Below are 12915 nucleotides of genomic sequence, written 5' to 3' on the forward strand. Positions count from 1 at the left end.
ATGGATGGGTCACATGACTGCATTATAGGTACATTAATTATGGTCTGAAGCAATCTATCCAGTGAACCTGTCACATTGCTTACTTCTGGATACAGTCACAGGGGTATCTAACATGCATAAATGTTCAAAGTGTCTTCCTGTTATTTAGAAGAGCTTTGCAATTAATTGAACAATTAACACAAAGAAGGTCAAAGAAGAACAAAAAGAGGTCAAATGTAAAGACTGCAGGAGAAACAGTTTCAGTTACCAAAGGTAATACTACCAATCTGCTACAACACTAGCAATATTTAAAATTCAGTGCAAACCGCAATGATCGCGGTTATAGTGATGGAAAAAGCTTGGGACAGGATCATTCTAGTACAGATAGTGTTTACTGTATTACTATAAGCTAATTATTTAATCTGCTTACAGTGTTCATTTTGGGTCTTTTTATACATAACATATTTTTGCTTGCCTACTTGCCTAAGCTATATTTTATTAACAGTATTGTATTATAGTATATTTGAATTATACACAGTCCAGTAACTTAAATTGATGCAGTGCTGCAATTTGCAAAAGTGTTTGAAACAGCTGTTCTGCATTTTGAGAGTCAAGAAGACACAGTAAACAATGACACTGTCCATTTTATTAACTTATATATGTCATAAATATACAGATGGTAATTTGCCAGAGACATAAAGAAAATGGGGGGAAATGGTTATAATGATCATCCGCTTATAGTGATCAATATAAAAGGTTCATTTTGTTTGTGAACTATTTTCTGCTTTTTCATGAGATGTTTTCATTTCAAGCGATTTTATGCTTTGATTTCAGTTGTGTAGAAATATTCAATGGACAGGGTGTCCGCGCGGTAGTAAAAGTTAGTAAATGAAATCAGACAAAATTAAGGCCCTTGAAAGGTATTAAAAAGTAGTAAATTTGTTATCATCCAGCTCAATATATTATGCGTTTCCCATTTGTCTACATGTTTTAACTTCATCTAATTAAAAAATATATAATATACATGCTAGTAGGACCTGAGTTGGAATTAATAGCCTATCAGAGTGACGCTGACGCCATCTCTCCGCCTTTTACCTCAGTAGAGCCAGTGTGGTCTAACGTGTTGATATTAGCAGAGCCTCTGAAATTAGCTAGTAGACACTTGGTGGTGAAGTGGGGAAATACAAGTTTACTTTGGCTTGATAACCCGATATTTAAAGACTGGCGTATGCTGGTCATGGGGAATGACCGGAAAGCATTCTGCAGTATATGCGGAAAAAAAACCCTAAATCTAACCTGGAATGGCATTACCGCAATAAAATCTCACCGGGAATCCGCCAGTCATCAACAGCAGATTCGTGTGCGGGGGGGGAGCACTTCCCTATTTCGTTATTCGGTGATGCTACACGGACCGGGGCAAATGCAAACATAAGGTCAGCTATGAGCACAAACATTGGCTTCACACCACATCCGCAACAACCTAGTACGACTAGCAGAACAGCGGCTGCAGCAGACAGACAGCAGACCTCACTGTCACCAACATTTATTTTGGGACATGTTCAAACTTTTATCTCACTTCTATCAATCAACCAATAAATACCAATGGTTACCACCCATTACCATTCCATGGACTCTTTGGACAGTTTTTTAATCCACAGTGTTACCTGGTGAAGAAATAATTTTAGTCTATGTGTATGAGACTTTAGTCTATGTGTATGAGACTTTAGTCTATGTGTATGAGAATGTGTGTCTGTCTTAGTGTGTGTGAGTGTGTGTGACATGACAGACATAAAATTTTATTAATGTTTATGTCTGTTGTCAAGTGTCATTTGTTTTAAGTGTGAATTTGACTTTATTAGGTGGGGTTAAGGGTTATGGTTCGGATAACCCAAGGGCTAGAGTTAAGGTAAGGACAAACAAAACTCAACTTGACATTGTAAAAAAACAAATAATATTTAATGAAAATACTCAATAAAAACAGTTAAACATTAATTTGCCTAATATTTATCACGGGTATGAAGATTTACCCCTCCCCCCCCCCCCCCAAAAAAAAAAGGCCACTGCCTGATTGTTGATAGTAAAAAATATTGTGGAGGTAGTAAAAAAAGGTAGTAAAGGGTAGTAAATTCAACTCTAGGATTCCTGCATAAACCCTGATGAATAAATGTTTCATCTGTGTTTCCTTAAATTATTTACAAATCACGATATAGTCTTTTATTAGAAAAAATATCCATGCTTTAATTGTTGACCATTTTAATAATACAAACCTTGTCAATGAAATACGAGTTTCCAAAAAAACAAAAATATCATTCATTAATCTTAATCAAGGTAAAACGTTCAATTAATTGTGATATTACAGTAAATGGAAGGCATATCGCCCAGCCCTACTATGGAATCGCCTGTTATAAGGTTTTCCCTTTTTGTGAACACAATCTAAATAGACCTTACAATATTGTTCCTTCGGATGTATATCTTTTTCAGCACACATCATTTTAAAGCCATGAATACAATAGGGCAGAGAACCTGCATTTGAATTCTGGATTATGGGAAACAGACGCGTAATATATAAACACGGAATGACATTAAGTGCTTCCCTCCCTTACTGTGTAGTCTGTGTTTTCTCCGGCTGGTGTCTAAGCACGTAATGACTGAAGCCTCTGAATGTGACCTAACACTCAGATGGAGAAGCTCTTCTGTTTCCTTTTCTTCATGTGTTGCTGGGAAGCAGGTGTTCAGTCTGAAACTGTGGGCACACTGAATGAAAGACATAAAGTGCATATACTCATTTTTCCAGCTTATATGTTGTAGGAAATCAAACAAAATATAGAGCATATTTAGATGCTGTTTAATTGTTTTAAATGAAAAGTAGCGATAACTGGCGCTTAACGATCCTCAACCGAGCTCGCGTTCATCATCACTGTGCGACATTTTGTGTTGAAGAAAACATAGGAGTAAAATCACTATCGCAGAGTACAGTGGAGTCCATGATTAATGCCCTGATTTTGTGGCTTATTTGGTGTCGTTTTGGACGCAATGACACATGGACCTCTTAGAGATTTATCGAGTATGCAGCGCACCGATTTTCATTCAGTCTTGCTGCACGTATAAGATGACAGTACCATATTTTACCACATGTCTGAGAGTCGTTACATGCTGCATCCAGTTGGTCCTGGATTCTCTCGTCAGCCCAAATTTCCAGCAAACACTGCACCTCTGCCCTAGACCAAAGTGATCCCTTTACCGCCATGTTTATGAAATATCTGTTGCTACCCAATCTGTACAGCTTACCCGATCTGTTCTTCCTGAGTCTGGTTCATGTATAGTATACATGTGCACATGCGTGCGCCAGTCGCGTCGTTGACGTCATGTCTGTGTTCTGTGCTCGGGCACGGTTAGCGACCACAATAGATACCTACTGTGCCCAAGTTCAGCCGAACCATTTCAGGGCCCTCCTCTTCAAGTGGGCCCGGAGTCAATATGGACTGATCACACTAGTCAAACAAACTGGACTTTGTGGGTCAAACATGCCGGGGCACAGTAAGGATCGCCTATTGTGAGTACACCCTTAATGTAAAAAGTACATTTTCCAAAGGCTTTCATTTTACCCGGTGTAGGGAATACGGTACCACAGTCCCTTTAACATGGGTAGGATCAACAACTGCTTGGGAGACCAGAAAATGTCAGTCAATCTGGGAGAGTAGCGATGTAACCAGATGAACAAGCAACAAGTCAGAGGTGTAACTGTATCCAATGAAGCTACATTAATAAACTCAGTGAAGTCTAAGTCAAGACATAGTCAATTATGTCATAAGGTATTATTGTTATAAATGGGTTTAGGTTGACATTAAAAAAAAAAAAAGTGATCCGATATTTTTCAGGATACTTTTCATTCTGCAGATTCTGGAGTCCTCAATATGACCAAGGGAATCATGAATCCAACACCTTTTATCCAAAAACCAGACCTGTGTTCCAAGAAGCTTGAGTTTGTCAGAAAATAAGTGTTACAATGCTCTCTTATGATGATTGGATGTGGGTTAATCCTTTCCGGGCTGATGTTCATATACATACCAAGAGGGGATAAAATTACAGATAACTGGCGTAACTCAATCACAGTTACAAATGCAGCTATAAAGGTGAATCATGCTAGGTTGAATTATAATTAGTATGCAGTATGTGCAATAAATGCGTTGTGATAATCAGCACTTTGATTTATGATCTTTCGAAGCAACCTCTGTGATTTTACCTGTGATTTTGTGTATTGTCATAAAAGAAGTGTATTTCTTACAATGTCTTGGCTAGACATTTTTCTACTTTAATGGTTCTCTTTTTCAACACTTTCATGAACTATTTAATACTCAATTCATCATGCAGTTATGTGTAAGCTGCAATTGGCTAAAGAATGTGTGAAAGATGTTGCAGATGAGACCGCAAACAGAACAATGAAATGTAATGAAGGATGAGATTCTTTGAGTATGAAGTTAATATGGCGTTAAAAAAACATTTGGAGGGAAGAAAAACAACAGAATAGTTAATCAAAACAAGCATGTGGTCATGGAGTTGGCTACAGCACCGTGCCGACTCAGGTATCTGGGTCAAGGTGCATGTTCCGGGAATGAGAGAAGCACAGAAAACAATAGTTTATTGCTTACAACAGTTTGCCCTGTTCTCGGATGCCCATCCCCCATCAAACTACCTGCTCCCACACATTTGTACCTGTGTAGGTGGTTTAATTGTAGATGATTTCTGTTTCCTTTCAATTGAACACCAAATGACAGCTTAATTCACACCAAACATCTGTGGTATTTACAAAAAAAAAACTTTCCTGATAGAACCGAATTTGTCAACAAGAAATTTTCACAGCTTCTACTGAAAAATATTCTGACATATTCAATAGCAACGAAGAGCACCCTGTTTTAACGCCTGAAGTTTTTTTTTTTTAAAGAAATCTTTATTTTTAAGACTGCCATCATTGAATTCATGTCTGTGATAGCTCTCATAAATGATAGATTTTAACTACTAGATTGTAATTCCCATCTGCATCGGCTCATCATTCAGCTTTGTAATGTATTTGTTCCTCTCTGTCCTTCTCCCCAAAATTTCCAAGGCATGCTTTCCAACTTGACAACACCCTGTGCTCATCTCCGAAGCCCAGCCCCTAAGTGGGATGCCAATGTGATGCCTCTGCAGAGCCAAAAGGCACTCTCACCTGAGTCTCACAGATTGCCCTGCCATATCTAAAGGACATCCATGGCCAGCCTCAGTGGCACTCCCGAGATTAATAATGTGCATCACCCCTTTCCCTCTGGCCAAAGCAATTAGTTCTTCATTGAAAATCTCGGGCAGAGCAGATGGAATAACAGGGGCCTCAAGCACACACAGCCTTCCTTTCTCCGCCTGTTTTTTGGAACATGGGAGGATATACAAAACCTGTAAGCATCCCAAAAACCCCATCTGCCCCTTGGCTTTCTCCATTTTTGTTTCCCCGCTTCTCTCGCTTGTTTGCCAGATATGAAATGCACATTTTGCATGATGCACATGAGGTTTATATTGGGGATTTCATCAACCAATAGAAATGAAAAAAATACAACAACAAAAAAAATCAAGGGCCAAAATGCTTAAATACATAAAAGCTTTACACTGTGAGAATTATATATAGTATCATTTGATTCGTGTTTAATATATATTAGATAACCCCCTCGAGAAAACCATCCAAATTAGGGATACACTTTGGTCTTTCTGGCCAAGGCAGTTGTACATTTTCCACTGTTACAGAAAAAGCATCCTGTTTAGAGAAATGGGAGCCAGAGTTACTTTTGTATGATTATTTTTCTTCCAGAACAGAAAGATAATAGTGGGAGGCTCCAAAGGCAGATAAAAGGAGGCAAGATGGGAGTAATTCTCCTCTGACCATACTGACGTGAAATATAATTCAGTTTGACAAATTTGCATAGCCAGCAGTACGAAGCATGAATTAAATTGTGAAGAAACGTAAATCCTTTGTGCCACAATAGAAAGGTGTCTGTGTAGTGAATATTCAGAAATATCTGCTTCAGGTGTACTGGTGAAGGTAGCCAACAGAATCCAGTCATTCGATTTGACATGTGGTTCCTTATTCATAATTTCTGTGGACTTTATTGGCCAGTTACAAAATGCAAACAAACGTTCATTAAGAGATGCGTTTCTTGGATTCTTGGTTACAATGTCCTGATGTAACTGCTACGTGCTGAGGTTTATTTTAGGCACAGTGTGACGGGTTGTACCAAGTCCTCACAGCTACAGAGCGTTCAGTGTGAACCTGACCTTGTTTATCTTCTCCCCCTGCATGACTTACCTCCTGATGCTCCGCAGTTCAAAGATATGTGTCACGGTTGACTGTGTGTTCTCAGTGGTCAGCCTGGTGTGCAGACCCTTTGATGGACTTGCACGTCCATGGAGCATAGTTGGATGCCTGCCTTCATGAGGGTGGATGTCCACTTACATATCAGGATATAGTGATTAATCAAGAGGTTATCTTCCAAATACGAAAGGACAGGGGAGTATCTGATCATTCCTATTCTGTGTAATTTATATCTGTTTGACAGTGTTATTTGATTCCTGTATACCTCACATCAAATAGTCATCTTCTGTGTCTGAAGTAACCTTTTGTGACCTCCAGTGAAGCAGTGAAAGGTGTCTTCTTCCGGAAAGTTTCCAGTTTCCCAGAAGACATTCCATGGAGTCTGGCAGGGTGAACTGGGCACCTGTCTGTCACTAGGGGAGTTTTATTTTTGCAAAATGACATCTTGCCTATGAACATCAGCCTGTGTTGACACTTTAGTCTAATCTGAATGCTACTGTTTCAGTGGTCAGCCCATACTCTACAGACTGTAGGAAATCTTGTCATGTAAATGGTATAAACATGCAATCAGCAGTGAGTTGCACCAGATAAACTAAAATTCGCCGTAGCCTTTAATGGATGTAATTGGCCCCTAAGTTTACGAACTACTGAAAAATAATAATTACACCATGTAAATAGCATCAGCATAATATAAGTTATAATGTAAATTTTATACTTATTATTAGGTTATAAGGTCCATCATACCAAAGAAAAGTGGTGAAAATGGCAAGGTGTCACTAACCAAAAGACCTTTTTTTGTTTTTAATATAAACCATGGTAAAGTTACCCTCGATATTCAGTTTTCCGGCTTTGGTATCTTTTAACCAAGGCATTCAGTTCTCGACAACAGAATTTTGATGTCCAGTGCACATGCAACAATGCACACCGATTATTGTTGTGGTTTCAACCATATCACAATTTGTGCAAAATCTTGGTAATAGCTAAGAAAAGGTGTCACTTTAGCTTTAACGAGATATTGGTTTAGTATTTTGGGTTCATGGCAACTATTACACGCACCTTGGTTTGACAAATGTCTTTACAGGCAATTTTTTACACATTTTTGAATGTTTACATGTATCCATATAATGCGTATTTTCTTCTTGTTCTCTTCAGGTATTAATGGGGATTTTACATTTTCGGTGGAAATGCATGAATAAAAGAACTTCATGAATTCAACAGTATTAGCCATGGCACTTTTAGAGAAATCCGCTTCCCTGTTACTCGCGAGAAATACCATTCGCATGTTCTGACACCTTTCTATCATTCTAACTTCTTCAGCAATTTGTGCTACAGTGGGGTCGGACCAGACAGGCTAGCCTTTGCTCTCTATGAACATCAGTGAGCCTTTGGTGCTCATGACCCCGTCGCTGGTTCGCTGGTTGGCTGGTTGGCCTCCCTTGGACCACTTCTGCTAGGTACTAACCACTGCATACCGGGAACACCCCACAAGACCTGCAATCTTGTAGAGGCTCTGATCCAATCATCTAGCCAACACAGCGTGGCCCTTGTCAATTTGCCCAATATTCCTCCTTCCAACACCTCAACTGGAAGTACTGACTGTTCACTTACTTAATATATAACTGCACCCTTGGCAGGTGCCATTGTAATGGGATAATCAATATTATTCACTTCACCTGTCTGTGTTTTAATGTTATGGCTAATAGGTTTATATATCACATTCAATAAATAAAAATCTACTGTGTGGCAGTTTCTACTTTATTCCTCCTCTCTCCTCTCATAATGCCGCTTGGTGTCCTTTTCCACAAGCTGATTGGCTCATACTGACTTTTAAAACACTTGATTTTCTCCAAAAAGGCGGAGCCTAATTAGTGTCGGGAGGTCGGGGAAGTGAAGGAAGGGCTGTGGAATGTTGACTAATCAGTGATGAAACACCACCTTGGGACCTGTTGTGCAGCGGCAAGGCTGCTGGTAGCTAAGGCAGAGACACAGAGCTCATCCATGGGGCGCTAAGGGGGGTGCCGAGCTCATCCATGGGGCGCTAAGGGGGTGCCGAGTTCATCCATCGGGCGCTAAGGGGGGTGCCGAGCTCATCCATCGGGCGCTAAGGGGGGTGCCGAGCTCATCCATGGGGCGCTATGGGGGTGCCGAGCTCATCCATGGGGCGCTAAGGGGGTGCCGAGCTCATCCATCGGGCGCTAAGGGGGGTGCCGAGCTCATCCATCGGGCGCTAAGGGGGGTGCCGAGCTCATCCATCGGGCGCTAGCGGGGGTGCCGAGCTCATCCATGGGGCACTAAGGGGGGTGCCGAGCTCATCCATCGGGCGCTAAGGGGGGTGCCGAGCTCATCCATGGGGCGCTAAGGGGGGTGCCGAGCTCATCCATGGGGCGCTAGCGGGGGTGCCGAGCTCATCCATGGGGCGCTAAGGGGGTGCCGAGGTCATCCATCGGGCGCTAAGGGGGGTGCCGAGCTCATCCATGGGGCGCTAAGGGGGTGCCAAGCTCATCCATGGGGTGCTAAGGGGGTGCCGAGCTCATCCATGGGGCGCTAAGGGGGTGCCGAGCTCATCCATGGGGCGCTAAGGGGGGTGCCGAGCTCATCCATGGGGCGCTAAGGGGGTGCCGAGCTCATCCATGGGGAACTAAGGGGGGTGCCGAGCTCATCCATCGGGCGCTAAGGGGGGTGCCGAGCTCATTCACCGGGCGCTAAGGGGGTGCCGAGCTCATCCATGCGGCGCTAAGGGGGGTGCCGAGCTCATCCATTGGGCGCTAAGGGGGGTGCCGAGCTCATCCATGGGGCGCTAAGGGGGGTGCTGAGCTCATCCATGGGGTGCTAAGGGGGGTGCCGAGCTCATCCATGGGGCGCTAGCGGGGGTGCCGAGCGCATCCATGGGGCGCTAAGGGGGTGCCGAGTTCATCCATCGGGCGCTAAGGGGGGTGCCGAGCTCATCCATCGGGCGCTAAGGGGGGTGCCGAGTTCATTCACCGGGCGCTAAGGGGGGTGCCGAGCTCATCCATGGGGCGCTAAGGGGGATGCCGAGCTCATCCATGGGGCGCTAGCGGGGGTGCCGAGCTCATCCATGGGGCGCTAAGGGGGTGCCGAGCTCATCCATGGGGCGCTAAGGGGGTGCCGAGCTCATCCATCGGACGCTAAGGCTGGTGCCAAGCTCATCCATGGGGCGCTAAGGGGGTGCCGAGCTCATCCATGGGGCGCTAAGGGGGTGCCGAGCTCATCCATCGGACGCTAAGGGGGGTGCCGAGCTCATCCATCGGGCGCTAACGGGGGTGCCGAGCTCATCCATGGGGCGCTAAGGGGGTGCCGAGCTCATCCATGGGGCGCTAAGGGGGTGCCGAGCTCATCCATGGGGCGCTAAGGGGGTGCCGAGCTCATCCATCGGACGCTAAGGGGGTGCCGAGCTCATCCATCGGACGCTAAGGGGGTGCCGAGCTCATCCATGGGGCGCTAAGGGGGTGCCGAGCTCATCCATCGGGCGCTAGCGGGGGTGCCGAGCTCATCCATCGGGCGCTAAAGGGGGTGCCGAGCTCATCCATGGGGCGCTAAGGGGGTACCGAGCTCATCCATTGGACGCTAAGGGGGGTGCCGAGCTCATCCATGGGGCGCTAAGGGGGTGCCGAGCTCATCCATGGGGCGCAAGCGGGGGTGCCGAGCTCATCCATCGGGCGCTAGCGGGGGTGCCGAGCTCATCCATGGGGCGCTAAAGGGGGTGCCGAGCTCATCCATCGGGCGCTAAGGGGGGTGCCGAGCTCATCCATCGGGCGCTAAGGGGGGTGCCGAGCTCATCCACCGGGCGCTAAGGGGGGTGCCGAGCTCATCCACGGGGCGCTAAGGGGGGTGCCGAGCTCATCCACGGCGCGCTAAAGGGGGTGCCGAGCTCATCCATCGGGCGCTAAGGGGGGTGCCAAGCTCATCCATCGGGCGCTAAGGGGGGTGCCAAGCTCATCCATCGGGCGCTAACGGGGGTGCCGAGCTCATCCATCGGGCGCTAAGGGGGGTGCCGAGCTCATCCATCGGGCGCTAAGGGGGGTGCCGAGCTCATCCATCGGGCGCTAAGGGGGGTGCCGAGCTCATCCATGGGGCGCTAAGGGGGGTGCCAAGCTCATCCATCGGGCGCTAACGGGGGTGCCGAGCTCATTCACCGGGCGCTAAGGGGGGTGCCGAGCTCATCCATCGGGCGCTAAGGGGGGTGCCAAGCTCATCCATCGGGCGCTAACGGGGGTGCCGAGCTCATCCATGGGGCGCTAAGGGGGTGCCGAGCTCATCCATCGGGCACTAAGGGGGGTGCCGAGCTCATTCACCGGGCGCTAAGGGGGGTGCCGAGCTCATTCACCGGGCGCTAAGGGGGGTGCCGAGCTCATCCATGGGGCGCTAAGGGGGGTGTCGAGCTCATCCATCGGGCGCTAGCGGGGGTGCCGAGCTCATCCATGGGGCGCTAAGGGGGTGCCGAGCTCATCCATCGGGCGCTAGCGGGGGTGCCGAGCTCATCCATCGGGCGCTAAGGGGGGTGCCGAGCTCATCCATCGGGCGCTAAGGGGGGTGCCGAGCTCATCCATGGGGCGCTAAGGGGGTGCCGAGCTCATCCATGGGGCGCTAAGGGGGGTGCCGAGCTCATCCATGGGGCGCTAAGGGGGGTGTCGAGCTCATCCATGGGGCGCTAAGGGGGGTGCCGAGCTCATCCATGGGGCGCTAAGGGGGGTGTCGAGCTCATCCATGGGGCGCTAAGGGGGGTGCCGAGCTCATCCATGGGGCGCTAAGGGGGGTGCCGAGCTCATCCATGGGGCGCTAAGGGGGGTGTCGAGCTCATCCATGGGGCGCTAAGGGGGGTGCCGAGCTCATCCATCGGACGCTAAGGGGGGTGCCGAGCTCATCCATCGGGCACTAAGGGGGGTGCCGAGCTCATCCATCGGACGCTAAGGGGGGTGCCGAGCTCATCCATCGGACGCTAAGGGGGGTGCCGAGCTCATCCATCGGACGCTAAGGGGGGTGCCGAGCTCATCCATCGGGTGCTAAGGGGGATGCCGAGCTCATCCATCGGGTGCTAAGGGGGATGCCGAGCTCATCCATCGGGCACTAACGGGGGTGCCGGCTGTCCTGCGAGATGGGCTTCTAATAGTGTGACAATGGCCATTCATTTGCTGGATTGTGTGACAGGCTGTGAGCGATCTCTCCTTCACGCTTCATGGCACATGCGGACAGCCCTCGCAGACAGAACCGCAGGGAGCACAACGATGCTGGATGCCAAAATAAATAAACAGGTGCTGCATATGCTTATACTGCTGATGTAAATGCATGTCATTTCTTATATTGGTTAGAAGTTTCAGTCCTATCTTCATTATGTACTGTATCTGCAAAAGCTTAAACTTGATGTTAACTGTCACAATTACCAACTCAAGTGCCAACTCTACCTTTTCAGGGGCCCTAGGCAAAGCTTCACTTGGGAGCCCCCCTACCATGAAAACTGATAATCACTTCCTCTACACTGCAGTTAATTCAGGGGTCTGAGGCAACTGCCTCTTCTGCCTATTGCTATGTGTACATTTTTTGTATAGAGTAACCAATCAGAATTTATATCCTACATTGTTTTTATAATCAAAGTTCAGTTTGTACTGAAATGCTTGGTTGCCTAACTCTAAGAGTGTGAGTATTTCTGTGTTTCACGTTCCAGTGGCTATCAGAAGTAATCATTTTGAAAAGCATACCCCTTACTGTATGTTTTGCACACGCTGGCCTGATCTCTTGCAGCTTCAGCCTTGCTGTCCTGCAGACCGTATAAGCAGAGCCGCGCTCCACACTTTGCTTGGCAATTTCGTTTAAAGCGAAACAAGTCAGCATGTCACCGTTTTGATGAGGAAGGTATAAATTGTTGACATGTACGGATTAACACGGAAGCAGCGACACCCCTTCGACAGCACTGAACACACTACTCAGGTTATAGAGGTGTGACATGTTGGAAATCTTTTTTGTTTGTTTTTTTATTGTATGTCAACACAGCATATGTTCTGTACCTCACAGTGTTTTAATTTTGGGTTTACTAAATGGATTTTTGCAGAACATTTTAAAAATGTTATCACGATCTGAATTTTGCCTATTTTGGTCAGTAAATGAGGTCAGTTAAGGGCCTCTGCAAGACTGGGTACTTGGATGATACTGACTTCTTTTAAATTAATATCCCTTTCAAACTACCCTTTGTTATTTTACATTTTTACGTGGTTAGATGTCATCGCATCAATTCCATCACCATATGTTTATTTGAGAATGCAACGATGTCTCATGCATGAAGAAACTCCATGCAGAGCACGAAACTCTGCACAGTTAAAGTCAATAGACCTAATGAGAGGTGTAGGTGTTATGACACGTCTCAGATGCGGGGCTAGCGACGGGAACAGCTAGCAGCGGGAACAGCTAGCGACAGGAACAGCTCACGACAGCCCATTGCTGAGATCCCCCACAAAAAAATCATATGCCTATACAAATTTAAAGAAGTGAGTCTCTAGTATAATTATGGGTAATGTATGTGTTTGATATTTGCTTTTAATTTCACGTAATCGCTCATGTTTTGACAATTCAACTGTACCTGTGTGGTT

This window comes from Brienomyrus brachyistius, chromosome 5 (assembly GCF_023856365.1).
Source record: "Brienomyrus brachyistius isolate T26 chromosome 5, BBRACH_0.4, whole genome shotgun sequence".
Lineage (NCBI taxonomy): Eukaryota > Metazoa > Chordata > Actinopteri > Osteoglossiformes > Mormyridae > Brienomyrus > Brienomyrus brachyistius.